General features: G+C 44.9%; 1 protein-coding gene across 13 annotated transcripts in view; it reads left to right on the top strand.

Moving 5' to 3' along the window:
- Positions 1–225: 225 nt before the first annotated feature.
- TMEM229B (transmembrane protein 229B) overlaps positions 226–27,445 on the top strand; it is a 38,138-nt gene continuing 10,918 nt past the window's right edge. Inside the window, exons 1-3 of one of the 13 annotated variants that reach the window (XR_005828925.1) lie at positions 441–795; positions 11,647–11,816; positions 13,965–23,564. The gene's annotated coding sequence lies outside the window, so the exon portion shown is untranslated. Of the gene's footprint in view, positions 325–440; positions 796–1,782; positions 2,087–5,759; positions 5,917–5,991; positions 6,517–6,658; positions 6,875–7,995; positions 11,083–11,168; positions 11,498–11,646; positions 11,817–12,727; positions 13,668–13,964; positions 23,565–27,445 lie in introns of those variants that run through there. The other 12 variants (XM_040601249.1, XM_040601245.1, XM_040601252.1 and 9 more) reach the window with 12 other exon arrangements.

The following is a 27,445-nucleotide window of genomic DNA, read 5'->3' as shown; positions in this document are numbered from 1 at the left end:
AAAGAGTTAATGTAGCAAGAGAAAGGGCTTTGATTTATTTTACTACCTATGCTTTAGATTTATTTTCTTACTCCTCTTCCTCAGGCAATTTTCTGAGTCTGAAGAGATCCTTCTGGGTGGAAAAACACTTCTTGTAGAGATTGTGTTTCACTATTTTAACAGTGAGGCTGCAGACAAACATTTCCTTTGATAGCTGTGTTTGATTTCCTGCACCGCAGGGGTGTCCCGCCAGCGGCCAGATTCAACAGCAGGCGCACGGGGGTCGCATCCCTTTGCTGCTCCACGTTTTTCTTCGTTGTGGCAGTTACGGATTTCTTTGGAAGGGTAAACACGAGCAGCCCGTACTGCGGGCCGAGCGGCCCCGCCACCCCGCGTGCCCCTGCCGCCGCCGCCCCAGGCGCCCGTGAGCCGGGCGCTCGGCCGCGCACCGGAGCGCACGGCGGGGCAGGCGGCCCCGGCACTGCCCGCCGCCCGTGGCGGCTCTCCCCGCGCGGGTCCGGGCAGGCCCCCGGGGCAGCCCCCCGGCTGCGGGGCGAGCCCGACAGCTGCACCCGCGCGGGAGGGCGCGGAGCCGGCGCCCCGCGGGCCGGGTGGAGGGGCCCGGGCCGCCGCCGCCGCCCCGGCGCTGGGGAGGCAGTGCGGGGCAGTACGGAAAGAGTTAAGGGAAGGTGGCGGGGCAGACCGGCTGTCGGGAGCGAGCATGTGCAGATTGCAACCGCATCCATACTACGGGCCAGTGTCACTGGCACACTTCACCTCCCGCCGCCGCCGGCCGCAGGGCACCCATGGACACCGGTGAGGCGATGAGCGCGGCGCGGCCGGGCGGGCGGGGGCGGCCGAGCTGCGGCGCCGGCACCTGCCTGCGGCCCCAACGCCGCCCCCGCGCCCGCCCCGCCGGTCGGTGCGCGGCGCCCGCGGCGGCCTCCCCGCAGCCGGGCGGTGGCAGCGGCGGCGGCGGCGGGAGATGCGCTGCCCGGGGCGGAAGGCGGGGGCTGGCGCCGGGCGCCGCTGCTTTCGCTTTCTGGCGGCAGGAGGGCCCTGCGGCCCCGCCGGGATGTGGCCGCCGGGGCAGCCGGGCGGCCCGAGCAAGACAAAGGCGGGCGGCGGTGCCTGGCGGCGGAGCCGCAGCCTCCCCCTCCGCCGGTGGGGCCCGGGCGCCGCGCGTCGCCCCCTCCCGGGGCACGGGGCCGCGCGGCGCGGCCTGAGGGAGCGGCGTCCCCCGGCGCCACCCGCGCCGCCCCCGCCGGCTGGGCCTTGCCGCCCCCCGGGGCCATCGCCGGGCAGGGGCCGGGGCTGTCGCTCGGGAGCCGCCGGTCCAGCTGGGGGGTGCTCGGGGAGGGGGGGGCAGGATGGAGGGGCTGCTGAAATTGGAGCTGCTTTTCACTGAAAAGTGCCCCTTTTTCGGCATAAATGAAGTGTTTTGAAACATCTTTTTGTATGCATTCCGGTAAAACTTTATTCCAGGGAAGGAGAAATAGCTGTGAGGCAGCCCGGCGTTTGCTGGGGGTGGGGGCTGGCGGTGGTCCTTCCAGTGACTTGTCTGCAACCCCGCAAATTACTCGTGCGTGTAAAGCCAGAGGTCAGGGACCCGGATATTATGATTTGCTGAAAACAAGAGGTTTTTCTTTTTCCTTTTTTTCTTTTTCTTTTTTTTTTTTTAATTTATATTGCTCTCAAGATGTTTGCTCTTGTTCCATTTTTGGTATGGAAAAATATGCTGAATAGCTGAATTTTGGCGAAATGGAAAATCTCATTCCTTCTCTCCCCCATTCTTTGCACTAGGGTTTTGAAAATTGTCTCTAGAATGCTTAGGAGCAGGGATGCTGAGAGGCTGGCCTGTCCCTTTCACCTTCACTGGGAGCCTGGCACTGGGACTTCCTAGGGAGCATTTGGCATTGCTGGTCCAAAACTACCGGGGAAGTACAAACTTGTTAAAGACTCCTAATTACATAGAAGAAGCAGTAAAACTTGTATCGCGTGAAATATTTCATATTGTTCTCTGACATCATTTATTTGACAGGTTTGTCCTGTTCCCCTCTTAATTCTGAGGAAAAAGCAGTCCCTGCAGCAGCTGAATTTTTCACAGGTGAGGTGGTGACAGCTCCCTGACTGCCAGAGCTGTGTGCGTTGGGGATTTGCAAGAACAGATTGCCCAAAGAGCTCTGTTCTCTGGTTTTCAGGAATGCAAATACATTAATAAATGTATGGCATCAGTTAGAGATGGGGCTAGCTACTGTTTGGCAGTCAATAGGAAGGCCTAAAAAGAAAAAAAATATCATAAAAGTTTTAGGAAACAGAAAAAGAAGACTTGTTGACTTGTAATCGTTAATGCATGTAGCCACTTTTGGCCAGCGCTGAGCAAAACCTTGTAGGAAGTCTGTAAGACACTCTGATGCCAATGCACATCCTGAAGGTCCTTCCAGAATCCCAGTCCCAGTGAGAAGGTATGACCTCTTCCATGCAGGGATGTCAGTTTTTCTGTGTGGTGACAAGAGCACGTTACTGTGGATAAATTATGATTGTTCACTTAATTTGAAAGTAAATATTTTCTTCCTGAGGAGCTTTGTGCGTATGCCTGCAAATTTCATAGTTCTGTGTTGAGGTTCCCACTGAAGAACATGGGTGTTCCCCTGTTGTAGAAGGGGAAACTGAGGTTATAGAAAGATGGCGTTTCATGGGTAGTTGTCAAATTGAAACACAGAAGTTGATTCCAAATAATTTAGTTTAACTAGTAGCTGTAGCAATTTCCTAAACAAAAGTCAACAGAAGTGTTACAAGCAGTTTATTCAATGTCTGTGAAACAGTTGAGATCCTCTGATCGCAGGCATATTGCAAAAGACAGCAGTGTAGTCTGGTGGAAGGGAAATGGAGGGTCAGGCAGGTGTTGAGGTAGTACTGCTTGTGACTGCGTAACATCTTGCTGAGGCTCTGGCAGTGCATCCGTAGCCTTGGTCAGTGTTGCTGTTCCCACTCTACTGCAGGGTGACGGTGGAGGCAGAAAATGAGCTGCTTCGTCAGGACGGTTCAAACCTTGGCGTTGTTGTGGCAAGATCCCATGGCAGTTTACCAAAATGGTCAAGGGGGGCTAAAACAAAAGCTGTGGATAGCTTATTGACACATGGCTTGAGAGTAACCTAGATCTCTGCATACATATGGAAATGACACCTGGTAGAGGGGACTCTGCGGTTTTGCTGACAGTGTGATAATGTGATGTGGTGCTGAGCAGTGAAAGGCAAATTTAACCTTGAAGCGAGGTGCAGGTTCCTGACTTTGAGTGTAAGACAGGAAGAAGTTTTTGGGTAAAGGTGGTGAACTCCACAGCATCTGGAGTCTTTAAATAGAGATATCTTTTTGCAATCTAGACTTAATTCAGTATCGTGGAGAAGTCCTAAGGAGTAAAGATGGAGGATTCCCTTTGGCCTTGTAATTTGCAGATCTACTTATTTCCACACATGAAGAGCTCTGAAGAGGAGTTGTTTGGTAGTGTCCTAAATATGCATGCAACACCTTCCATTTGGTTAAGACCATGACTTAGAGTGCTTCAGGGCTGCTGGCAGTCACCGCATTGTGTCCGGGAAGGGTGTTTCCTCTCATGCTTTAATTAGCCAGATGAATTTAGGTTTTGCCTTCCTCTGAAGCCTTAGAAATGAGCCACAATCAGTGACTGAGCACGCCAGGAAGGAGGAGGTCTGAGAGGAGTGGAGGAGAGGGCGAGGAAACTGAATTCTCCCTAGGGGTAAAAAAAAAAGCCCCAACATCTTTTTGCTGTCTCCATGTGCTTTGATGGCAAGTCTTGTTTACCTTCAGAATCATACTGCAGTCTGGGACCAGACTTTTTAGGTTTTCTCTTTCCTCTGCATGAGGGGATCAGTCACTAAGGGTCATGTGTGTGAGACTCGTTGGAACGCTCCTCTGCCAGTTTTGGAGCTGCCACACTGGCGTGATTTCTTGTGCTCTTTGTTCATGGCATGCAAATCTAATCTCTTGAGACTGAAGGACTTCTGTCCTTATCCAAGTTGTTGAGCTCTGTTGCAAAAGGCTGCATGAAATTTTAATAAGCTGTGATATGCAGGAAGTTTGACTAGAGTTTAGGCAGAGTCCTTTCTGTTCTGAAACTCTCTGAGGGTGGAAAGAAGTTTTTCCTCACAGAAGTATCCTGTGAAGTGAAAGTATCCTGAAAAAGCTCCTAAAAAAAAAGAGAAGCCTAATATACTGAGGAGGGTTAAAGGACAGTGGCATGAAGGACACCTGCTTGTTTTGGTGATGAAATCACAGAAATAATGGGAAATTTTATGGCTGCCACCTGTACCTTAGGATCCTTTGTTTCTGGATTGCGTTTAATAAACACCATGTTTAAGAAAATGAAATTAAGTTGTTGTGTTATTTTGTTGTGTTTCTTTTTTCAGTCTCAGGCAGCCTGCTATTACATGGTAAGACAAGAGAGGTAACAACGTGACTAATTAAAGGGCAGCAGTGCTTCATTCCCTGGGGCTAAGTATTCTGTAGAAAATGGGTCAATTGGAGAAATTGTTTGCCAGCAGGAGGTAGAAGAAGCCTCGGTTCCCACTCCTCACCTTCCTTTTGTGGGAAGCACTGCCCACCTCCGCAGGCAGTTCCAATAACTTGGTAAGCTTTCAGATGCCAGAGCCATGTCCAGCAAATGGGGAAATGCAACCTGAGCAAACTCCCCTGTGGTCCCTTCTGTCCTCTGTGTGCCTGTATAGCTGCAAATGAAGCAGTGTCCAGCAAAGGTGCTCCTGGGTTGGATCTGGAGTGAAAGACAGTAAAAGTGGGAATTTTCTTTTAAAATAAAATCTGCCTGTTGCGTAGGGTGAAGTACGGTGGGTTTCCTTACTTCTTCTGAAAGAAGATTGATCATCTAGGTAGCTAATGTTTTCTGACATAAAAGGTATTTGTTGTGGTTTGCTTGGTGTGGGTTTGTAAAAGATTCCCTTTTTGCTTCTTGTATGTGTTTTAGTATTCTCTGGTGACTTTTATCTCCTGACCCTGTTGCTTGCTTTTAGCTTTGCAGGCTCAGTAGGGACTGGATGGGGGAGTGGAGGGCTGGTTTGCCTTGTACGTCAGAAATAAACGGGTCTGCTTTTTATGTTTCTGTGCTGGTATGTGAGGCAGGAGTATCCGGATGGTTTCTGAGCTCCTAGGTAAGATGGTTGCGCAGGCAACCAGAAAGAGCCCTGAAAGATGGCCAGACTGGGCAAGGGCTTTGGCTCTGCAGGAACAGATTACCAACATCTGTGCCAACTGGGAACAACATGCTCTTTCTGGTTAATCAGAGCGCTGCATTCCTGGTTGTAAATGATACACCCAATAATGTCTAGTGTGAGCCAGAGCCTGTGCACCTTGCAGTCCAGCTAAAACAAGTGTAAAAGATGTGTATTTGCAGGTGTGAGCTGCTCTTTAACATGTCCTTAGAGGCTAAGTAAAAGCTAGACTGCTTTAGGTGTTTGTTTGTAGGCATACCTGAATGAGAATACCTATCAGTTATTAGTTCAGAGATGTCTAATCATTGCATAAAAGAGAGAAGTGTTTTATGTTACCTTTTCTTTTGTTCCGGATTTTTGTTAGTGTCAGTACACAAGAGTTCACTGCAACCTTATTTCAAAACTCCCCCGCCCTCACAGGCTTCTGTCAAAGCTGGATTAAATGACTGAGGGAATCTTCCCTACCACAAGTGCTGCTGTCTTGCTTTCATTGCGTAAGATCCAAGCATTAGTAGTCATTAGGTAAGTGTTGATAGCACAAAGTGGCGAAGCTGCTGTTTGACTCCTTCCTTGCTGGATCTTTGCTGTCAGGTGCACCCTATGTTGAAGGTAGCCTGTATGAAGGACTTGGCTGTGGAGCACCTTTCTGTCCTGTTCTCCCTGACTCTGCCGGGAGCGTGAAGGAGATGACAAAGTATTTCTGAACGGGGGGAAGCTCTCTCTTTAGCATGTGTAGCTGTGGCATAGTGCTGTGCGTACTGCTGTGTGTGCCTTCTGGGGATGGGGAATCTGTTTTGAGTTTTTTTCACCCAGAATACATGCATAGAAGATGGTCAGATCCATTCAGCTCCACCAGCCTAATCTGGGCTGTGAAATCTTAGCAGGGGCTGTGTCCCCGCAGAGCTCTGGGTAGAGCAGCAGAGGGTGGCCTGGTGATAGTGGTGCATTTGGCTGTTTCCCCTCCTGCTAACCAACCGAGCAAAGCCAGGATACTTTGGCCTATTTATTTTCTTTGTATATTGTGTCTTGCGGTAAGGATGCTTCCAGTAAGTTCTAGAGGAAGAGTTACTTCTTTTTGTGATTTCTGGTGTTTTCAAGATGTGTGTATGATTTCCCCTAGTGGCATGATAGGTACCATGTGATTTGGTTTATTTTGATCCAGCAGCTCTTTCCAAGGCAGATCTTGCAATTAAGCTTTTAATTGGAAGTGGACTTGCACAAGAGCCACAGGATGTAGGGCACAGTTTATAAAAATGTTTGAATGTCTACTAGGAAGAGGGGAGCCACTGTGAAGGTATGTAATGATTCCTTAGCAATATAGAGCTTGGTTGTTGATGCTTTTGGTTTTCCTTTGCTACTTAATACTTTACCATGGAGATGAGGTACTGAGTTTCCAAAACATCAGCTTCAGTCACTTGAGCTGACAGAGGCTAGCATGGTATCAGGAGCGCCCTGGGCAGCTAAGCCATTCCCGTTCTGTGCAATGGAAGACTTGGGTGCATATATAAAGTAGGCAGTTTATTATGTTATTTTATATTGGCATATAATTTGTGGATGTGCAAAAAGCCAACTTCTAGAATCAAAGTCCTTCTGATAGATAATTTTATCCCTTTGGAAACAATGCCTCAGTTTGATTACTGCTCACCATAAAGGTAACTAAGCTCTTCATTCTTCCATAGATTAGCTAGAAATTAGTTTTTCAAAGATTAGACCAGTAAGTAGAGCATGTTGATTTCTAAAAATGTAATGCATGCATGTGTTCTGATTCACCTCTAATTTTCATGGTGGGAGCTGCGATAATGCTTAGTACCCCGACTTCAAGTTGGGGTGTGCTACCTTGTGTGTGGGGTGGTGGGAGTAGGTTTTTGGTTTGTTTTTTTCTTTTCCCAGCTACATACCAGACATAGAGGACAGAAAAATACCGCATTCTGATAGGAGAAATGTAGTTTTCTTGCTTTGAAATCTTTGTTTGAGAAACAAGGACTGGACAATGTTGTGACAATAATTAAAATTTGCTATGATTTGGATGAGGGCTTAGCAACATTTGGAGTACTAAAAAGCTCTAAGTGCTAACACCAGCACTTCCACTGCATCTTTCAGCTGAGAATCTCTATTCTTAATGAATTTTCAGTGTGTCTTTGTGAGGCTGGTATTATTAGTGTCATTTTGCAGACAAGTAGGTAAAATAAAATGCTTGTATAAGCACATTCAGCAAGCCAGGAAAGTGCAGGAATAAAAATCAGGAATAGTAATGTTTCAACCTGTTTTTAAGCTACTGTCTTGTACTTCTCTTTTGCCAGAAAAGAGGCTAAAGGCAATAATTTTGGTACCTCCCCCCCCCATCCCCTTTTTTTTTTCATTGGGTTAGGCAGCATGAAAGTGAGACATTCTTATGCAACATATCTAAGTGTGCATGTGATACTTTAAAAAACGGTAATCAGATAAGTTGCTAGGCAGCAGTACCGTGCCTTCAATTACCAAAAAGCCAGTGAGTTTGCTTTCATGATGTAACGTGTTCTGTACTTCTTCTTAAAGCAAGTGTAGGTGGAGTTTTGAAGAGTTGCTCCTTTTTAACTCACCTCCTGCTTAACATGCCATATTGCAAGGTCAGATTTGACCCCGGTTTCAGAGAAAAGTATCCACAGAACAGGAAAAATGTTAGATGAGCTCTTAAAGATAATGAAACATATGTAAGTAAATAATCATTCCTTCCCTGTGGGTCTTTGGTGGTTCAAAAGCTTATGGAAAGTAGCCTGCAGCTTATCCGTGGGACCATGAAAAATAAGAAAATGGGTGAGAGATTTATGTTAAAAGGTAGATGGCAGGGATATGTGGCAAGCTGTGAGAAGTCTTAAAACACTTACAGTGGTCTGTTAGCCCAAAAATGTTGAGAGCCACGGTAAAGCATGAAAACTTGGATGTAAACCCAGCTGGTTCATTTTCATTGCCTTAGCAGGAACAGAATGGAAGAATGGAAGGGAACATAAGCAGGGATGAATGTACATGCAGGGAAAAGTAAGTGAGAGTCTAATAATGTAAGACAGATCGAGCAGCATGAGGGAATTTGGTTGTGTGTTTGTTTGAAACCTGAGTTTCTTTCTTTCTTTATTTTTTAAAAAACAGATTGCAGGATAACGACAACAAAAAAATAAAAGACTCTTGGCAGTTATTCCATTCACGCATCATGCATTTCTGCTTTTGGTGATAAATAGCCACAGAAGCATTTGCAGTTACTGTAGTTGTGTGGGGGTGTAGGCATCTGCTCAAACCTCTTCAGCTATTGGGTAGCAGCATGGCTTTTAAAAGAAATCTGAAACTCTGGAGGTCGAATGTGATTCTCAAGGCTTTGCCAGAAGTTTTCAGTAGAGATAGGGGACCCATTTGGAGATGTCTGGGAAAGGATGCACCTAACCTTGGAAATCACTTGTTTTCCTCAGGTAACTGGAAGTTGTTGCTTTACAGAGCTGTTTTTCTAATTAATTTGTTGTTGTTGATCCAGAAGAGAGACATTTCCTTTTCAGGAGGTGGGGGCTGTCTAGCGGCGCATGCCCTTGGTAACCCTCTGAGGTAATTCAGTCCATTTGGGAAGGAAATTCAGCCAAACCTACCACGTTTTGTGCTCTGTCTACCAGGTCTAGGTTCAGAGATGTTCAGATCCCAGCTGATCTGTGTGCAGGTTCAAAAGTCCTCACCAAAAGGCGTGCTGGGACTTCAGCTGAAAGTGAAATCTGCATCGCCCTCTGTATAAGTCCTGCCAAAGCAGGGTGAGCTTCTGTGGAGGCAGATGCTCACTTTCTATTTCCAAATGTGGCACTTTCTTCCTGGGAGAATCCCAGATAAGTCACGGAGCAGTGTTGTTTTTTCTGTTTCTCTGTTGAACAGCTGATCACTGGGTAATTGCATGAACCTGAGCTTTGTATTTTGGAGCACTTTGGAAATAATGAAGAAGTGTAAATACTAAAATAGACAGCTGAAGGAACATACAAGTAAGCACTTTCCAGTCAGGAATTTCCTTTCCTTTTTGTTTGCCTGTTCTTTGTATTCTCATTTGGTGAGCACTACTGCTAAATTACGCTACCATGTGGTCCCCAACCTGCTGACACCAGGAATGTTGGTGTCTGTGTGAGAGGAACAGTCAGAGTACGGGCAAGTGCTGTTCTGAGAAGCCTGAGTCTAGCCTAATATTAGATTTTAGATTTTAACTGTTTCTGTATATGTAATTGGATAGTCACGCCACTGTTTGTTTGTTTGTTTATTTTTTCCCTACTACAAACGTCACTCATTTTTAATCATTGCTATTTCAACACAGAAAATTCATTTATATACAAAAGAAAAAACAAATCCCCTTTTCTGAACAGCTTAAGCATTGTATTAATCGTGAGCTTTAAGGTCAAATCTTTATCTTCAGCTGTACCTCTCTGCTGGTGTGTTAGGACATATTGCTAATGAAGAGTTCCTTGAGTGGTTATTTTCTTTCAAGTGTACATGTGTTACTAAAGCTATGGTTTGTCAAGCACTTGGAGTTCATAGGAATGAAGTTTTCTGTGAAAAAGGAACTACTTCTTCTTGGGTGGTGGCTTGTGAGTGAGATTTGGGAGGTGATACAGCTGAGAACTAACAGGCATTAGGGTAGCATGGGGGTAGCGTTCAGATGGCGGATGAGTTCCTTGGTCTGGCTCCTGGTGAAGCCCCATGGGCATCCTGAGTGTCCGTGCCTGGGAAGGGGCTGAATTGGGCAGGACTGTGTTGTCCTAAAGTTAGGTTGGCTTGAAACCTTTTGTAATATTGGTATTTCTGCACTGATGGAGTTGTGAGGGTGTTGCAGTTCCTTATTTTGTATGATTTTTTCCTTAGTCTTTTACAAATCAAATTACAGACAAAGAGATTTGACTATGTAAAAAGTATTCTTGGTGTTATTGTGATTCTATGGAAATGGTTTTTAAAATTTAGTTTGCGTGTGTCGGATAAATAGTTTAGTAGAAACCTATATCGAACTGTTATAAAATGTTTACAATGAAAATAGAATATATGCAAGTCATTTCTAGGAACATCAACTTTAGAACAATTAATACCAGAGCTAGCTAACAACTAAGTCCTTTCCCAATTTGATGTGCAAGTACCCAGCTGTTGAAATAGCAAGTATTTCTCATGATAAGAGAGACTCGGAAATAGATGCAAGCCTTGCTGCACAGGCAGAAGGTGCTAAACGTATCTCTGTAATACTCCCGTTACATTGATTTAATTAGTGTTTTATGCTATTCATTGCTCTGTTAATCTTGGTGGGAAGGTTTTGTTAGGGGAGGATTAGTTATTTAATCTGCATTTTTAATCGGAGTGCTTTTGTAGTTCAGTGCTATCTAAATAAAAACAGTGTAGGGTTGGGGTTTTTTTTGTTATTCTGTTGAGTTTTCTTTAAGGAAAATGTTTCTCTTGAGTTCCTGTTGGACTTTGGTGCTCAAAAACTCTGAGATTCACTAGGATAACATGAAGATCGCATTTGTTATACAGTCAGACACGCAAATGTCCTTGCTCTAACTTCTTCGCACGCAATTAATGCAGAAAAATGCCATGTGTAGGCAAGCCCCTGGAGTGTAAGATCTGTGAGGCTGATGCGAGTACGTTAGGTACTGGTGTGTTTGAGCTGGCATCTCAGGGCGTGACTTCTGCAGAAACCTGGAGCATGGCACGCTAAATGTCAGTGCTCAAAGCGAAGAAGTACAGCCCCAGCTCTCGGGCTCTGCTCACAGGGGTCGTGCAGCTGTGTGGCCTGAGCCCAACACGGAGGCGAAAGGCAGTCGGGTCACTGGAGCGGCGGGGAGGAGGCAGTGCTGGTGCCCCCTGGAACGGGCTGGGCTGGCAGGTGGGTGGCAGTGGCAAGGGCCTGCTTACACGAGGGCCATGCTGTGTTCTGGAGCAGGGAAGGGGGAAAAAGAAAGTGTGGTAACTGGAGAAGCGAGGAGGAGAGGAGGTGGGGGAGACAGGCAATGCTGGGAGAGGGAGGATGGGGGTGAAAAGGAGTCAGCAGTGAGGCTTAATTCAAAAACTGAGGGGTTGGCCAGGAAAATAGAGATAAAGCACTTTCTAATAGACCCTTCAAGGGTTAACTGGGACCTTGGCTGAGACAGTAGCCGTGAGGAACCTTTGGTCACTGGCTTCAATGAAGTTGCTCTGTGTGTTTGCTGTGGCTGAGATCCAGAAGGACAGTGGAGAGTCAAAAGGCTCAGCCTCACCAGTGGAGAGGCAGCTGCCAGGGAGCCACCCTGGGCGAGGGGCAGGTACGTGCGCCTGCCTGGGGCTCTGAAGAAGTCAGGTTTTCCGGGACCCAATGTACCAGAGCTAAGCTATCCATACACATAGCTGTCTCTGTTTAAAGCCTTTCTTGCACTGTGCTTCATTAAGATTAAACTGTACTGCTTTGCTTTAGGAAGGCCGTCTGGTTGGTGTACTAGCTGTTGGTCACTCGCACCTGGTCTGAAAACAGTTTGCATCTGAAACGGCTTGGACTTGCTGGAGGTGACGCAGTTGACCTGCGGATGCTGTGAACCAGGAGCTGACCAAAAAGCAGGAGAGCTCCAGGATTCCTCCCTGGAAAAGGTAAGGGCTGGAGGGTAAAACCTGTGGGAATGCACTCGTCGACCAGAAAACCAGAGCAGTTCTCCTAGGATAGAGCTGACTGCGTTGTAGTTTGGACCTTTGAAATTTAAATATGTAGAGTGCATAAAGGATGGTCAAGAAGCGAATTTATTTCCATCAGTTCAAACTGCAAGTTGCTTTCTGGAAGTGTAAGAAAGATCGCTTTTTGCAGACATCGCCCTTGATTTCTGTCTGCTTTGAGTCACATAATTCCGATTGCTCATAACTTATATTGCCAAACTTATTCCGGTGTTATCGTCTCTTTAAAAACTCACACTCAAATAGCCTTAGGCAGTTAAAACAATCGGGACAGTGGAGCAGTATCTCTGAGCTAAACCAGAGCAGTAGGTAAAGAGCAGAGGGTTGCTTTCACCAGTGGTAAGAGGACAGGTGTGAGTCGGATGATGAGGAATCTATTCCTGGCTGTAACAAGCAGTGGAGTCTCTGCACCTGATTTGTCAGTGTGTTACTCTACTAATCTTTTTAGACTTATCTTGCCACTCTCCTGCATCTATGGCAGTCTGTTGCATTTGTATACAGTGGATATAAAATGCTATCAAACTGGAAGGGTGATTTATATTCCAGAGGGAAACTTTACGTTGATCCTGGTAGGTGGGCTGGATATTGTGCGACCAAAATAACCATCTCCAGACCATGCAGCATTTTCTGGGTGCTCTGTGTGTCTGCAGCATGTGGTGTGGTGTCCTAACAGGATGTTAAGCACAGGTGTTCTGATACAGCTTGCAGCAGTTCGGGCTACACTATTGTTTTCCCTGTTGTGGATAAGGTTTCACAGGTAGGTCATGCACAGTAACTGGGAACTTACTTTGAATGTGTAGGTGCTACATATATTAAATTCAGATTCATGTAGCACCTTCCTCCCTCAGCCTGTCCTGTCTCAGGGGTCTCATTACCCTCTCTTAGTGGTAGTGCCCAAGGGATCCTGTGCTAGGGTATTCTGTTGTCCCACTCTTGTAGGTATTCTCGCTCTGATGGGCCCCTGTCTCTCTCTGGAACTGGGGAGCAGACCCAGTCAACTGCTGAAGGAAAGCAATAGATTAATTGTGGCAATGCTAACTAACAGTGTGGATAAGCAGGATCAGCTGCTGCCTCGAGCTCTGACTGTGATCTTGCTGCCCATTGTGTAGCTGAATAGAGGGCTTCGGTTGGTCAAAAAGTGTCATCTGCTGAGCAGTGAAGTCCAGACCAGTGTTGCAAGGTTATGACAAAGCAAGTGTCAGCAGCTTCCCAGGAGGGCTGCTGGTGATGGACCAAGCCTTGGAATGAGTCCATCCATTTTGTCAATGATGCAGCCATGAGTACTTCTGAAGAAAGCTGTGTCTGGCAAGCGCTCTGGTATATGGTACTATCGCTGTGAGTAGAGCAAATGCTTCTTATCGCCTGCCCCCAAGAACCATCAAAGGAAGCGCAGATGTCTCGTATTACTGTTAAAACAAAAACTGAGCACCGTATGGGCACAAGAAAACATAGATCCATTGGCAGCAGAGCAAGACTATGAATTATTCATTCTGCCAGTGCCTCCTGTATGTTTCAAGCACACAGGCTGTTCAGGATGCTGTCTGCTGGAGATGCAGACAGATCTGCTTCCAAAGCCACAGGGGCATGGCTCTGCAGACTGTGATCACCATTCCACTCAGCTTGTCCTCCATGAAACTGGCTTGTACGTTGTTGTGATATCCTTGAGGACACAGAATTAACCTTTGATCATCCTGTGGGCTGTTGGTAGGAACTCTTGTAACACCAACAAAACTGGGACGTGCCTGGTAGTGCCAGCCTGGAATTGGCTGTGAGGTGAGTGCAGTAAGTTAAGATGAAGATGGCTGCATCTTTTGTGCAGTATTGCTTTGGTTTTTGTAAGAGAACTTACACTATGTCAGTTTGTTCCTAGCTCTGTCTGGCCAAGAAGCCAAAGTGTCATCTGCTAAAAGTTCCCTGAGCAAAGGCAGGATTCTTCTCCCCATCCAGGGTGCTTTACTGGGGAGGAGCATATTTAAATAGCTGGCTGGGAACATCTATGAAATACGTAGTTTTTCTCAGCTTGTTTACTAGTGGGCATTTGTATATGTAATGGTTGTCAATTGGCAGCAGAATTTGAGAGGCACTGAGGACTTCTGGAGCTGCAGAGACCAAATTCACCTTTGATTCTTCCATGAACTGCTCTGAGCTCAGGTAAGAGGTGTCCATTATGTGAGAAGCTATTGCTGAAGGTTTGTTTCAGAGGCTGTTCCTCAGCATAAAATGCACATACTTAAATGTGGAGGGATTTTTCCTCTGTTTTTTTTTGGCCTTTCCCCTCCTGCTGGTTGGTGTAAAGATTCCTTCAGCCATTTCATGTATGTAGGCTACACCATGCATATCATATTGCACACTTCTGAGCATTTTTCCCCATTTTTCTTCTGCATCGTCCAGAGTTTCTCTTGGCTGTCAGGCTTTTGCTGAGAGATGTTCAGATTTTTAGTGTGGGAAAAGGTACTTGTAACTAGCAACTGCTGTAGAAATGATGGGCTTTTTAAAACAAAAGTTTAACCCTTGCTTTTACAGCTGTCTTGTGAGGTGCCCTACCCCACTTTGAGAGCACTTATGTTCTTAAATGTTCTTAAAGAGCTGTGAGGAAAGGAACCGAATGATACTTCGGTGAAAACAAGACACACTCACTTGTGTCCAGAACAGTTTTCAGCTTCTCATTATGCCAGCTAGCTGGATTTGCTCTAGAATCATAAAGTGGTTTGGGTTGGAAGTGACCTAAAAATCATCTAGTTCCAGCCCCCCTGCCATGGGCAGGGACACCTTCCACTGGAGCAGGTTGCTCAAAGCCCCATCCAGCCTGGCCTTGAATGCTGACAGGGATGGGGCATAGAGTGAGCTGCCTTTGGAGCTGTCCTAGTCTAGAAGCTGAGGAAAGCTGTGGAGGTGAAGATAAAATCCCAGGCTGTGTTTGAAGAGTCCTCACTGAGAGAAGTGGTGGAAGCATCCGGGGGGGAAGATTGCCCAGCTGGGTTGAGAGGTAGGGTAGGTTTCACAAAGAGAGCTCTCAAGGAAGAAAGGGTTGGTCCTAAAGCAAGTAAAATGAGTTTGTCCTCCACTGGTCTTAACAGAAGTGAGAAGACAATAAAGTGGAGGAATATATATATATATCTATCTTTTAAAATCAGCAAAAGAAGTAGACAAACAGAGCAGGTGGTGGATTTGTTGTTTCCATAGTGATGTAACTGTGGAAGCTTTTGTATGGCAGAGCTTCGCCCTCACTGCAATCACACTTGAAGGCTATGAGTATTCAGTTTTCCTGCCAGGGAAATGTAAATATACATCAAACATTAAAATAGCTGAAAATGCAGCTGCGTGTTCATGATTTGTTATGTTTGCAACGTTACCTGAATATGTGGATGTTGGGAAGCTTAGCTCTGTCGTGGCTTATTTCTCCTTTATCTGTTGTCCCGCACTGAACTGCCGTAATACCACAGTTCTTGCTGCACCAGGCAGTGGTATGTTGACCTGTATCCTTTGCTTTCTCTCATCCATACATACACACACATCCCACAACACTGATGCCTGTGACTCTGTGCTCACCCACACTGATTTCAAACACGCACAGATCAAGAAATGTATGCCTAACTCTTTCCGGCCATGCTAGCTGATCCGAGCACCACCATGGGAAACATGGTGTACTTCTTGCTGTTTGTAACCATCACCTCAGTTGTTTCTGTGGGCCACAGAAGTGGGCTGCATGTGACATTAAAGTGTGGCTTATTTTAATGGGCATTTTGAGAGTGTTTTAATAGTCAAAACATATGACTTTCAGGAAACTTTTGCGTATGGAGAGAGCTGTTTGTGACTGTGAATAGCTGAATTTAGGAGCCTTTTAAATCTGCCTTTGAAAGTAAGGTGGCGTGTGGAATTTTTCAGCATCTCAGCTGATGGATTATCAGTGGGTCATAGAGGCAGGGAAAGGAAAATGCTCCATGTGAATGCTGGATGCACACATCATACATTAGGTGTATACCAGTCCTGCACACCTACCTGCATAGTCCAGTCTTCATGAGTCATGGGCACTGATGCCTGATCATTGTTTTTACTCATACTGCTGCTGGATGCTTCTCTTGCTGTCTCCCTGAACAAATCTCCCTTACCTTTGGCATTTGTTTTGCTTGTCTAATGGATGTAATGGGTCATCTGTTCCTTTTATAGAAAGGAATGTTAATTATTTTCAGAAGGGTAATTAGGTTGCTAATGAGAAGCTCTACCGCAGTAATATTTCCTTTAATTACTGACTTTTAAGTGCTGTACAGAGAAGCTTACTGAATATGCTGTTAAATACAAATGCTTGTATCTGGCTTTGAGATGCACCTTCAGTCTCCCGGAAAGAAATGCTTTGGCAAACTTGGGAATCCATGTGACACAGATGACTGAGCAAATGAGACTAGTGCTGAGAGCCACCTTTTTGACTCCATGTGAATTCAATGCTTCTGCAAGTGACTGGCTACAGTTGTTCTCTATATTCCAGTTTTGCTTGATGCATTTTGGCAGTATTAGTAACCAATTGTCCTACCTGCCAAACTAATCTATAGTTAAATGCAGTTGTCACACCAGATAGCTTAGTCTAATTAGCCAGATGGCAGCCAGAGGAGGTGGAGTGACTCATTCAAGGTCATGTGGCAGATCATGGCAAACCTCATGATAAAGAGAGGTTTTGACAGCCCTGTGTAGGTGCGGTGCATTATTTGGCCCCTTGTGCCTTTATTAGGGCTGTGGTAGTTCACTACAAGACTTGCGTCGGTTTGCATATTGTTTCATGAGGCAGCACAGCTGCCCACCAACCCCATCCATGTGTCCACCTGGGCACTGACTTAGGAAGTTCCTTTTGCTTCTCCATCTGAGTGCTGGCTGCTACCTGCTTCTCTCCTTTTTTCACCCTTTGTGGTAGGAATCTCAATGCCTTTTAGAACCGCTCCGAGAGCGCTACTGTATTCTAGATGATATTTTAGTTTCAGTACTCCCAGGATGAGAAGTGTTGGGGTGGATCTACAGCATCTCCCGCTTTGAGTGCTGAGCCTTCATGCAGCTCTGCAGAAGAGCTTCAGTTTTTGGCAGCATACTCTGATGTCCAGTCCAATTCCTGAGCCAGACTCTTGGAATACTTTACACACCGTAGCTCTACCAGGGAAGATGGTGAAGGAAGACTGCTGAATGGGGGCCACTTGCAGGCATCACAAGATGCTCCTTACACTTATATACTGATCATCATAGGCCCAGTTGGAGAAAGGAGGAAGGTCTGTCAATGTTGTGGATGCAGTGCAAAACTTAATACGCTGTACTGTGCTGTCAAAGTACCTAAGTGCAGATGACTCTGAAGAGTGACTTAGGCATAAGAAATACCCAAGAAAACTATTATCAGCATGAGATAGCAAAAGTGATCCTCCAGTTCTTTTCAGGAACAGATGTGCACTGCTAGAACAACTTGTATTTATGCTCCACAGGCATAATGGCCTTGGCTGAGGCACAGTAATTTAAAAGTTAACTTTGCATATGTAGCATTTAAGTTAACTTTGCATATCTTTACAGCTGCGGGAACACTGAGAAGACAATGAAGATACAGTGAAACAAGTTGGTTAGTTGCAGTGTACATATAGCTTCTAAGCTAGTACAAGCCTATGCACAAAGAGCAGACTTCCAAAATGCCAAGGTATCTATTTTGAATGCCTTGGCATTACTATGAACAGTTGTGCAAAGTAAAGGAAATAGTGCTGTTTAGCATATGTGTAATGTGATGGGTTTGTTGTTGCATGTATCAAGATTAGTTATATAGTGGGAGCATATTTAGGTGGTTTTACTCAAAGTGGGAGATAAAACCTTAAATTCTTACTCATCCTACCAAAAGTATATTGCTTAATACCTAGTGAATGTCATAAAAGTCTTTATGTGCTGCGGGTTTGTGTACCTCTAGAAAGGAATGGATAAGCTGACCAGAATGTGTGCCTCCAGGACTGTCAATACTAGAGGCATGATTCAGGCATGAAAATGACAGCTCTTAAGCATTTTACATAAGCAGGGACAAGATAACATATGGTGCCTCTCTGGTTCCATTTGCTATGGGTCACCTGATGCTCGTTGATGTTTGTTGAGCAGATTTTAAAGATGGTTTAAAAAGAATTGAGGGTTTGGGGTTTTTGGAGCGGGTTGAGTTTGTTTTTTTTGGTGGCCAGCATAAGCAGTATCAAACCATTTTACTTAAAACTGAGGAATTATTTTCTAGTCTTATCATGAGACAGTTCCCAGCACACAGATGAGAGCTGGCATCTTTGTTCACCTGGCTCTTTGCCCAGAGGCATGAGTATGTATTGTTGCCCAGAAGGAAAACAAGATAAAGAAAAAAAAATCTTGTTTGATAAGACCTGAAATTTCCCTATATAACCTCAGGTATTTCACTGAAGTTGATAGATTGGTGTTGCACATGCTTTACGCAGCTCTTAAGTAGGTACTGGAAACATTATGGGAACGGTAGCATCAGGAATGCTCAGATGCCACTTTTTGTCTCCAGGATGTGTCCATCTCCAGCTGCCTTCACAGGCTGTAGTAACTACAAATGGGAGCCTGCAGAGACAAAGCTTATAACAAAGGTACCTTTGTTAAGTGCCTGTAATTCATGAATGGGTTTGGGCCTCTGCATATGCGAAATGTTTATATGAAATTCAAAAGCTAGTAAAACTGTGTCATGAAAATAATCAATTTGTTATGATTATTTGTCTGTAATGAATGGTATCATGTTGCCGTAATAGTGTAAAGCAGATTACCAGAGGCTGAATCTCAAAGAACACGTTGCTGTCAGAGGTGCGTTTCAGTCAGTGATTGCTCAGTGCCTGCACAAAGGAGGGATCAGCTTCTCACTGCTTAACTAACAACTGTGCATTCTAAAATAACAACCAGTTGTTTAGAGTAGATCTTTACACTTTTATTTTGCTATCTCCTGAAGATAAAAGCTGAAAACATAAGCCAGGAGTTAACAGCACCACAAATGAAGAGCTGAGCAGAAAGTCCCTGGCAGAAAATAGTGTGGCCCTGTGTGGGAGCTCTGTGGCCGGTCATTAATGTGGCAGGACACTCTTGTCACCCCTGGCCAAGGCCATTCTGTCTAAATACAAAACAACAAGGCTGGGTAAGGCTTTAGGTTACACTTCAGTGGGAAGAAGCCACTTGAATTGCCTTTCCATTAAAAGGCCTGTACTGCTGCATGAGAGTCCGGGATGGCAGGCTTGGCAGGGGGTGGCACAGCCATGGTCATTCTCTTTCCTGGTTTTGCTTGCCAGGCCCCATGGGGAAACTGAGCCTTCTGACCAGCTGCTGAGTGCGATAAGCTTCCTCTCACGTGTTGACAGAAATTAGTGGAGGCTTGGTACTTGTAGAGAAAGAGAAACATATTACAGGAGGTGTTAAGAACGAACTGAAGTTCACGGATGGGAAGTCATGCTCTTACCACTTCCTCTTACATGTTCCTTACTGGTGTAAATGGCTCTGTAGCATATAGCTGGGTAGATAGCATCTCTTTGAGTGTTTCAGCGGAGAGTGTTCTGTATTTCATAGGATTTGGCCACTAGGCTGCCATGAGACTTCAAAAATAAGCCTCTTCTGGGAACCAGGTGAAGTATGTTCAGCTCAGTATCCCCTTCTCTTCAAAGAGCAAGTGCAATATGGTTGTCTAAGGAGAGGTGATAGGTTTTTCTGGGTCAACTGATGCTGCGGAGAGTAGAGGAGGGGAGCATTAGTTTCAGATACTCAGGCCATCTTTGGGCTTGAAGCTGTCTGAAGTTGAGGATCAGGTTTCTGTCTCTGATCTGACCAAAGTATTAAGATCAAAGTTACTGAAAGCACAGTCTTGTCTGCAGTAGGTAATTCTTCCTGGCATGAGCATTTCGCTTGTGGAGCCCAGCAGTGGGGAAAGATTGCGCACATCACAGCCCCAGGTGGACAGAGCCACTGGGCCACCAACTCTTCCTCCTTTGCACTTGTGTCCCCACATGTTCCCAAGGCCCCTGTATGACTATCACAAACACTTTTGTAAGGGGAATTCAGAGCTCGTGAAAGGTACTGTCTGGACTGTCCAGAGGGACATCTGTACTCTTGTAAATGAAAGAGAAGCTCTGACAGTGAGAACATGAACTTTCTGTGTTGTGCATCAACATGAGCTATCTGTTCTGGCAGGAGCAGTTTCCAGAGGCAAGTAAAAGAACCCAGAGTCTAACTGATGTCTGGTCTCTCTTCTGAGACGGCCAAGGATCTGGGCCAATTAGTGCCTGTATTGGATTATGAGGAGGTTTTGTCAGTCATCGGGAATTAAATATATCTGAGAAAAAATAAGAGCTATGTACGTTTTGGAACATTTTGTTTTTGAAGCCTGAAAAACAGAATAAATAGGATTATGGTTTCTAAATATTGAGGCAGCAGCGAATAAGAAAGATGACATGGTATGACACATTCTTTGAGGCACAGGCTGTCTTTCCGTGTGTGCTTGTACAGACCTATGGTACCTTCATTTACTGACGCCCGGCCACGTCTTCTGATAGTAGTATTAAGGTAATATATGTCTTATGGTGACACAACAAAAGATGCAATAATTTAGTTGTCTTAAAATTCTACTTTGAAAAGGTAGGATGTTCTTTTTCATCTGTAGTGTACTATTTGGGACAGACAGATGCATTTGGATCCTTCAGCTGGTGATGTGTTCTGCTAGCCCAGGGCTGAGACTGCCAGAGATGATACGCAAGAGGCTGTTTCTGCTGCTGATCATTCTGTCGGGGTGCTAGTCGAATGATAGCCATGCCCCACCACAGTGCCAGGTTAATGAAGACAGGTTTTAAAATAGTTGTCTTCCCTTTTTTGTAAGGGCAAAGCAGGTGAGTGCAGATGGTCTGGCTATATTCATTCATTTTCTCTTCTTTCTGCACGCAGCAGCTGCTTGGCTTTGGACAGAAGGCAGTGCCAAACTACAGAAGCACAGTGAACTCCTGCCTGCAGAGCAAAGTAGAATTTACTTCTAGTAAAAATAAAATTGTGTCTTATACCAAAAGAAGCTGTTACTAATGTAGGCTCCTAAGCAGAGTCATCTGAGACAAGAGATTGGTAGAGAGGCAGTCTTGACTTAACTTGGCATCTTTTATTGTTGGGGTTTTGTCAGCTGTCTGACAGCATGTGCAGTCAAGAGTCATAATCTTAACTTTTCTCTCCCGGTGCTCTGAAGATAATTTTTCATCCCAGAGCAGTCTTTTGGTCCATATCCCACCATCTTCCTCTTATTCTCCCCATTCTTCCTTATTTCAGTGACTCAGCTTCCAAGCAAGACTCACAAAAAACCATGTCTCTCCTACGCCAAGCATGGATCTGTACTGACAGGTTAACTTTTTCACTGAGCAAAACTGATTCTTTGTTCCAGCTGCACTGATTCTACAAACACTGAGAAACACCAGAAGATATGGCTAAACTGCTCAGATATAACTTTCACAAGTTTTTTGTCTGTTGCCCTGTTTGCTTTATGTGTGTTCCCCATCTCTTCTGACTTTAGATGTCTTGTCTGTACCTGAGTGCTCAGCAGCTCAACAATGAGAGGAAAATAGCTGCACTTTTCCAGGACGTTTTCCAGCCCCATTAAGGTTCCCAGCCATGCTGGTTTGAAAGATTCTGTTAATTTGTGGTTGGTAGCCAGGAGGATGGAATGTGTATGCAAATTTTATTTAGTCACTGTAGTAGCTGTGGAAATCTATGGATCTTTACTGTTATCTGCTTAGATTAATTTAAATGATTATGAAACAGTGATGAGTTTAGTTCCATGACATCTGTCCCCTACAAGGCTTCAGCTACTAATAAACTTAAAATTTTACTTGTGCATTCTTCCTTGTTTCCTTCTATTCTGCAAGTACTCCAGGGTCTTTCCATCCTATTTCTTTTAGATCCATCTTCTGTTCATAAGGCAAGGGTCTTTGCAAGGCTTTCTCCAACTTAATTCTTCTTCTTCTCTTCCTGTGCTTTGACTCACTGGGTCCTAGAGAAACCAACACAAATACAGTAATTTTAGGAACCAAGCAGGAATATTGCTCTGCCTTCTACTGCAGCAGCTGTGTGTGTGGACTGAAATTCAAGCCTCCATTTATCGCTGTGCATTGACCTTTTGCGACTGTGCCATCTTTCTGCAGCTGAGTGGAATGTGTCCTCTGTGTGGATTGACAGCTGATAGGAGTGAAGAGGTGAGTAGTATTTTTACTGCCTTGCTGGGTTTAGGATTAGAGTTATCAGTTCTTAAGGATTTTCTTTCCAAAGGTGGAAGCTTAATTGCTTTTTCAGGTGTTTAGCAAGTAGGTGGTATTAACATGATGCAGTTAATTTCCACAAGTCCTGAAGCAGATGCATGTTAGCTGCTATTCACAAGAGATGGTTTAGAAGAAATTTTCAGACGCTGAATGTGTAGATTAGATCTGAAAAAGGGATGAATGTGAGTAGGGTCTTGGCATGTACCATAGCCATAAACTGCTATATCTGCAAAGCAGTCTGAAGCTATGGTCATGTTTTGTTTCAGGATCTGGGCTACCCTGTGCTGTGAAAGATGCTTCTGAGTGTCTCGAGTCCAGGGATTCATCTGAAGCATCATACATATAGATGTGCACATACATATAGACTTTTCTGCCTTAAGGAACCTGAAATCTTACATTTATGTTGACTAATAAATATAGGCAAGTTTTGAAAAAGACTTTCCTGTATTGGAGCAGTGAATCTGTTGGTTGGTTTTATTGGGGAGACTGTTCAATAGAACATGGTCTTTTGGACTGCAGTCACAAAAGGAAATGTGGAAGAAGGGTATAAACATAATATTAAATGTCTTTACTTTCAGAGGGGCTGCAACTGAGCATGCTCTGTGGAGCTGTGATAAATGATTGGCAGGCTGCAGGTAGGAGTCCTGAATCCAGTAGCATCTGTAAAAGGTCACCTCAGCATAAAAATGAACACAGTCAGAAGAAGCAATTATAGGAAAAATAAATAAATCCATCGCCTTCAAGTAGAGGGGAAGAAAGGGCAAATAAGCAGATCGGTAAGGACAACATATAAACATGCCTATGCATCTTTATATATCTATACGTCTGTAGATAGAATTAAAAAGCACATAGGTGTAGTGCGTTGATTTGCCTTCATTAAAGCAGATACCTGTGGTCCAGTCCAAATTAGAGTGTGAGAGAACAGTTCTGTGATTTGGGAGAGAGGCAGTAAGAAGCTCAGAAAGAATTGGAGAAGAACCAAGGTGACATCAGCTGTAGACAGAGATGCGGGGCATCCTTATGACCCAGCTCCCTGTCTCATGAGCTGGAGCATGTTTCAGTTGGAAGAACAGGGCTGGGGAACACCCCTAGGACTGTACCTTCATAAGCTGACTGATTGGAAAAGGAGGGAGCTGTTAGGACGAAGCAGTAAAAGCTTATGGACCATGCTGAGTTAAGAAATTCACCTCTGAAGAGATAAGAGGCTTCCTTGAATGGCAGGCAGAAATAGCCTGGCAAATACCAGTTCTGCGGGGGGCACAAATGTTGAGTTTTTGCTTTAAAAGAGCTTGTGAGTTGTAGAGGACTGTATGAAAAGTTTATTTGTAAAAAGTTTGTGATGATTGGTAAAAACGTGAGATATGAAATGTTAAAAAGAAAAAACAAAGAAAAAGGGGAGAATTGTAGAGGAATGAAGCTGGGTTAATTATCATTGATAACATACAGCTGTGGGCTGGCTTCAGGGGCGGTGGGCTGGCTGATGTAGGTAAGGTGCAGCTGTGGCTGGTTCTGGTAAGGGGCTGGGCAGCCAAGGAAGAGAGAGGAGGAAGAAACAGAAAGAAGACAGAGTGTGAGTGGGTCCTGGCTGAGGTGAGGAGAAGGCAGCAGAGGGGCTGGTGTGAAGAGTGTGTTGGTATGTGATGGTAAAAGACCTTGTTGCAGCTGGCTAGTTTGGAGAGTGCTGCGACAGTGAGTGTTCAGCTTACCACCTTTCAGGAGGATGAGAGTTTGCCACATTCCCCTGCGGGAAAACTCTGGTGCTGCCTTTTTGGGACACACAATACATAGTCAGATGAATGAGTCTGACTTGAAGGGGAGTCATAAACTGCTAAACATTAGATGTTTACAGTGGAACTGATGCTTCAGGTTTACAAAAGAGAAAAATGGCAGGTGTGCATAAAACATGATGATGGCATGTTTGTAGTTGTAACCTGAATGCTAAGTTTCCTGATACCGTGGGGAAATATCAGTGCTAAAAATGTAAGCCTTCTCTTGCAAAGATGTAAATAGCAATGAAGTACCCAGCACAGTGGAGGGGTATGTCCTCTGTGTAGGAACTAGGCCCTAAAACCTAGATTTTTGTTGACTTGTTACTCAGGACAGAGAAATTTGACTGATCTATGAAGACAGGTTTACCTGAGCGATGCGCTTATAGGCTGTTGCTTGTTCTTTCTGAATTGAAATAAACCTGAACAAGAGAGTTGAAAACTCGCCACTAGCTTATTTGCCCATACAATATATTTCCACTGGTGGGTATGTACTTTGCGACTCGGTGATGGCATGATTAATCCCCACGGTACACTAATTGGTGGGCACTAGTGGGTGAAACTCTGGGAAACGGTTCAGAGGAGCTGCCTTTGCCAGCTGTAGGCATAGCTGCCTGCTTGAGGATCTTGTCAGACATGGTGCTGCGGTCAGTAGGCTTCTGAGATTTATCCTCTTCTACCCTTCCTTTCCAGGATGTTTCTACCTCTCTGAGGACCTGTGTGAACCTGAAATTAAGAAGATGAGGTAGCCACCATCTTGGAGGCTCCACAAGGATTCCTTTGGTGAAAAAGAATAATTTAGCAATCTGAGACTGCTCAAGTTTTCTCCACCAGGGATGTTAGGAGGAAACTTGAGGACTCACAGCTCGGTGAATAGCACATAGTGCTTGGAAGGCTTGGTTCTTTTACATCTCAGCAGAAGTTTAATGTTAGCAAGGAAAATACATATATTGAGGAGGAAAAATTATTTTCTGTAGAATTGCCATCAAGAGATTTCCAAAAGGGGGAAAAAAGAAGAAAAGTTTGTATGACAGTCTCAGGCTGTGGTTCTGAAGGTACTTAAAAGTATGCTCCTTGCTGTTTCACCTGTCTTTATGCACTTCCCTCTGCTTGCAGGGCTTAGACCTAACTCAGTTTAGACCAAGATGCTAGGTCTCTTTATGGTCTGCAGCAGTCCCTCCTACAAGAAGTGACTGTAGTTGCTAGCTGCAGGTGTTTACACTATCTAGTTACCTACTGTCACTTGAATGTTAGGAGTTCATAAAGTCTTGGGCACTGGTGAAGGGAATACAAGGAGAGGGAAATAGTTCTTTACAGTTCTGTATATGCAGCAAGAATATAAGAAACTGTAAAAGTAAAAGAAACAAGTAAAAGAAACTGCTAACTTTCTGGAATGCTGATTTGAGCTCTACCTGCAGTAAACTAGGAGAGACTGCCTTGGATCTGTCAACTGTTCTAATTTTTTTGGATTTTTTACACACGCTGCTGTTCTTCACAGTTTAAGTGACTTGGATTGTGTCATGGTATTAGCAGTCTAGGATTTTAGATACTCTTACTTCATTGCCTTGATCGTAATATTTTTCTCTGCCAAACTTCATTTTCAATGTGAAATATGTTTGGATTTTTTTTCTCCCCTCCCCAACTTGGCTTTCCTCCATTGCATGCTGATTCTGGCTTGTTTCTGCAGATTATTAGGAAGACCTGGGGCTAAGCATGCTTATTTGTTACTGTTACTGACCTCTGTAAGTTGTCCAAATCGATTTATTATTGTAGTGTTGGAGTGGACTGATGTATTTGCTTTTCACTTTGCTTTGGAAAGAAGATGAGGGCATTTGTTAAGAAGAAAAAACTTTTCAAAAAAGAAAGCGAATTTCCAAACAGCTTTAAGAAACCATGTAAGATGGCTGATACTAATGTCTTGACCTTAATGTTGTCTTTTCTTTACATCTGTTGGCTCTCTAGTGACAGTGGAAAAAGGATATTGGCTAGGGCAAAATCTTGCAAACTCTTAGCATGTTCTCAGGATAAATTCTCTCTCTGCATTCATCACTCTGTTCTGGGTTGCTTTTTCCTGGTAAGCCATGGTGCGCATTATGTTCTTTGAATGTCAGATTTCCTTCAGTCAGCTAATACAACACGTTAAGCTTTCAAAAACAGTCATGAGTTTTGATTGCCATGGTACTCAAATGTGCTCAAATCTAGGCCTGAAGTCATAGGCCGTAAATTTGTGGCAAGTTTTGAAAAATGGGTTGTAGGAACTCAATTCTGCTCTCACTGCAGAGAGTGAAGTCAGCCTGGGCTTACTGTCCAGGTTAAGATAATGGTGAATCCAGCAACTGAGCACCCAAAACTGGAGGATGGCTGATAAAGGTTCTTGGGGCAGGTTGTGCTCCTCCTGGACATGCCATCTCCTTTGGAGCAGACCTTCCATATTTAGTGTGGGCCCCCTCCTCTGCAGTGTTAGTGGAAGTTCTGCCCGCTTCTACAGCGGGTTTGTGGCTTCTGCTTTGTGCTGGGGCTGCTTCAGGGGCACTTGGGCCCTTGCTGGATGCTTGTTTGTTTGAGAGCTGTAGTATCAGCAAATGCTGGGGACTCAGGGCAGCTTTCCCATACAGGGGAAGGCAGCAGGTAAGGCAAAGGAGAATTCTAGCAACAGGCTTGGAGAAGAACATGACCGTACCTGAAAGAGATGCTGGGGAGATCTGGCGATAGTACTTCTAGATGCTAAGTTTGGACTCGGTCATTTTTCACAGATTTGTCTTGCAAGTTTGCTGCTTGCTTGGCTCTTGAGGGGTCTTAACTTCTGTCGGGAACACAGGAGATATCCCTTTTTGTCACTGTAAGCAAAGACCTGCTGCCTTAATTTGCTCCCAGGTTGGAGTGGTCACTGTGGGCTAAGGTGTGTTTGAGTAACACGATGCTGTGTGTGAGACAGGGCCTGGGAAGTGTCAGCTTTCTGCACTTCTGCCATTCATGAGGCCACATGAGTCAGAAAACTATTCCTTAAACTAACAAACAACGTCTTCATATTTTTCTCTTTGTTCTCTGAAAAGCCCCTCCTATACACTGTCTCCCAAGAAGACCCTACCTTTCTCCTTCCCGTTGTGCCTTCTGGGCAGCCTACACGCAGGCATTACCAGTAAGAACTACACTTCTCCATCCCTTTGGCTTAGTCCGGTAATTGGATTCACTTAATCTCCTTTTGTCGTCATTCTTTTTTACTGTATCCCAGTTCTCTTTGGAACAGGTTGGAAAGATAGGCAGGGGTGAGAGGCTGCCAGCAGGTACATAGTAAGCCCGGCAAGGGAACAAGGAGTGGCAGGGAAATGATGTGCCTCCTAGGGGAAAGGAGATAGAGATGAAAATGAGGGGGAAAATGCAGATTGGAAATGGGCTGTGCTTTTACTCACAATATATGGCAGTGTGGGTAAAACTCAGAGGAGGGGAGACAATGTGCATCCTGATGGAGGAAGAGTCCAGACAGAGAAGCAGCAAAACCAGATGATTAATA

The sequence above is a fragment of the Falco naumanni genome, chromosome 7, assembly GCF_017639655.2.
Source record: "Falco naumanni isolate bFalNau1 chromosome 7, bFalNau1.pat, whole genome shotgun sequence".
NCBI classification, from domain to species: Eukaryota; Metazoa; Chordata; class Aves; order Falconiformes; family Falconidae; genus Falco; species Falco naumanni.
Note: the sequence above shows the minus strand (reverse complement) of the source record. Positions and strands in the feature narration are given on the sequence as shown.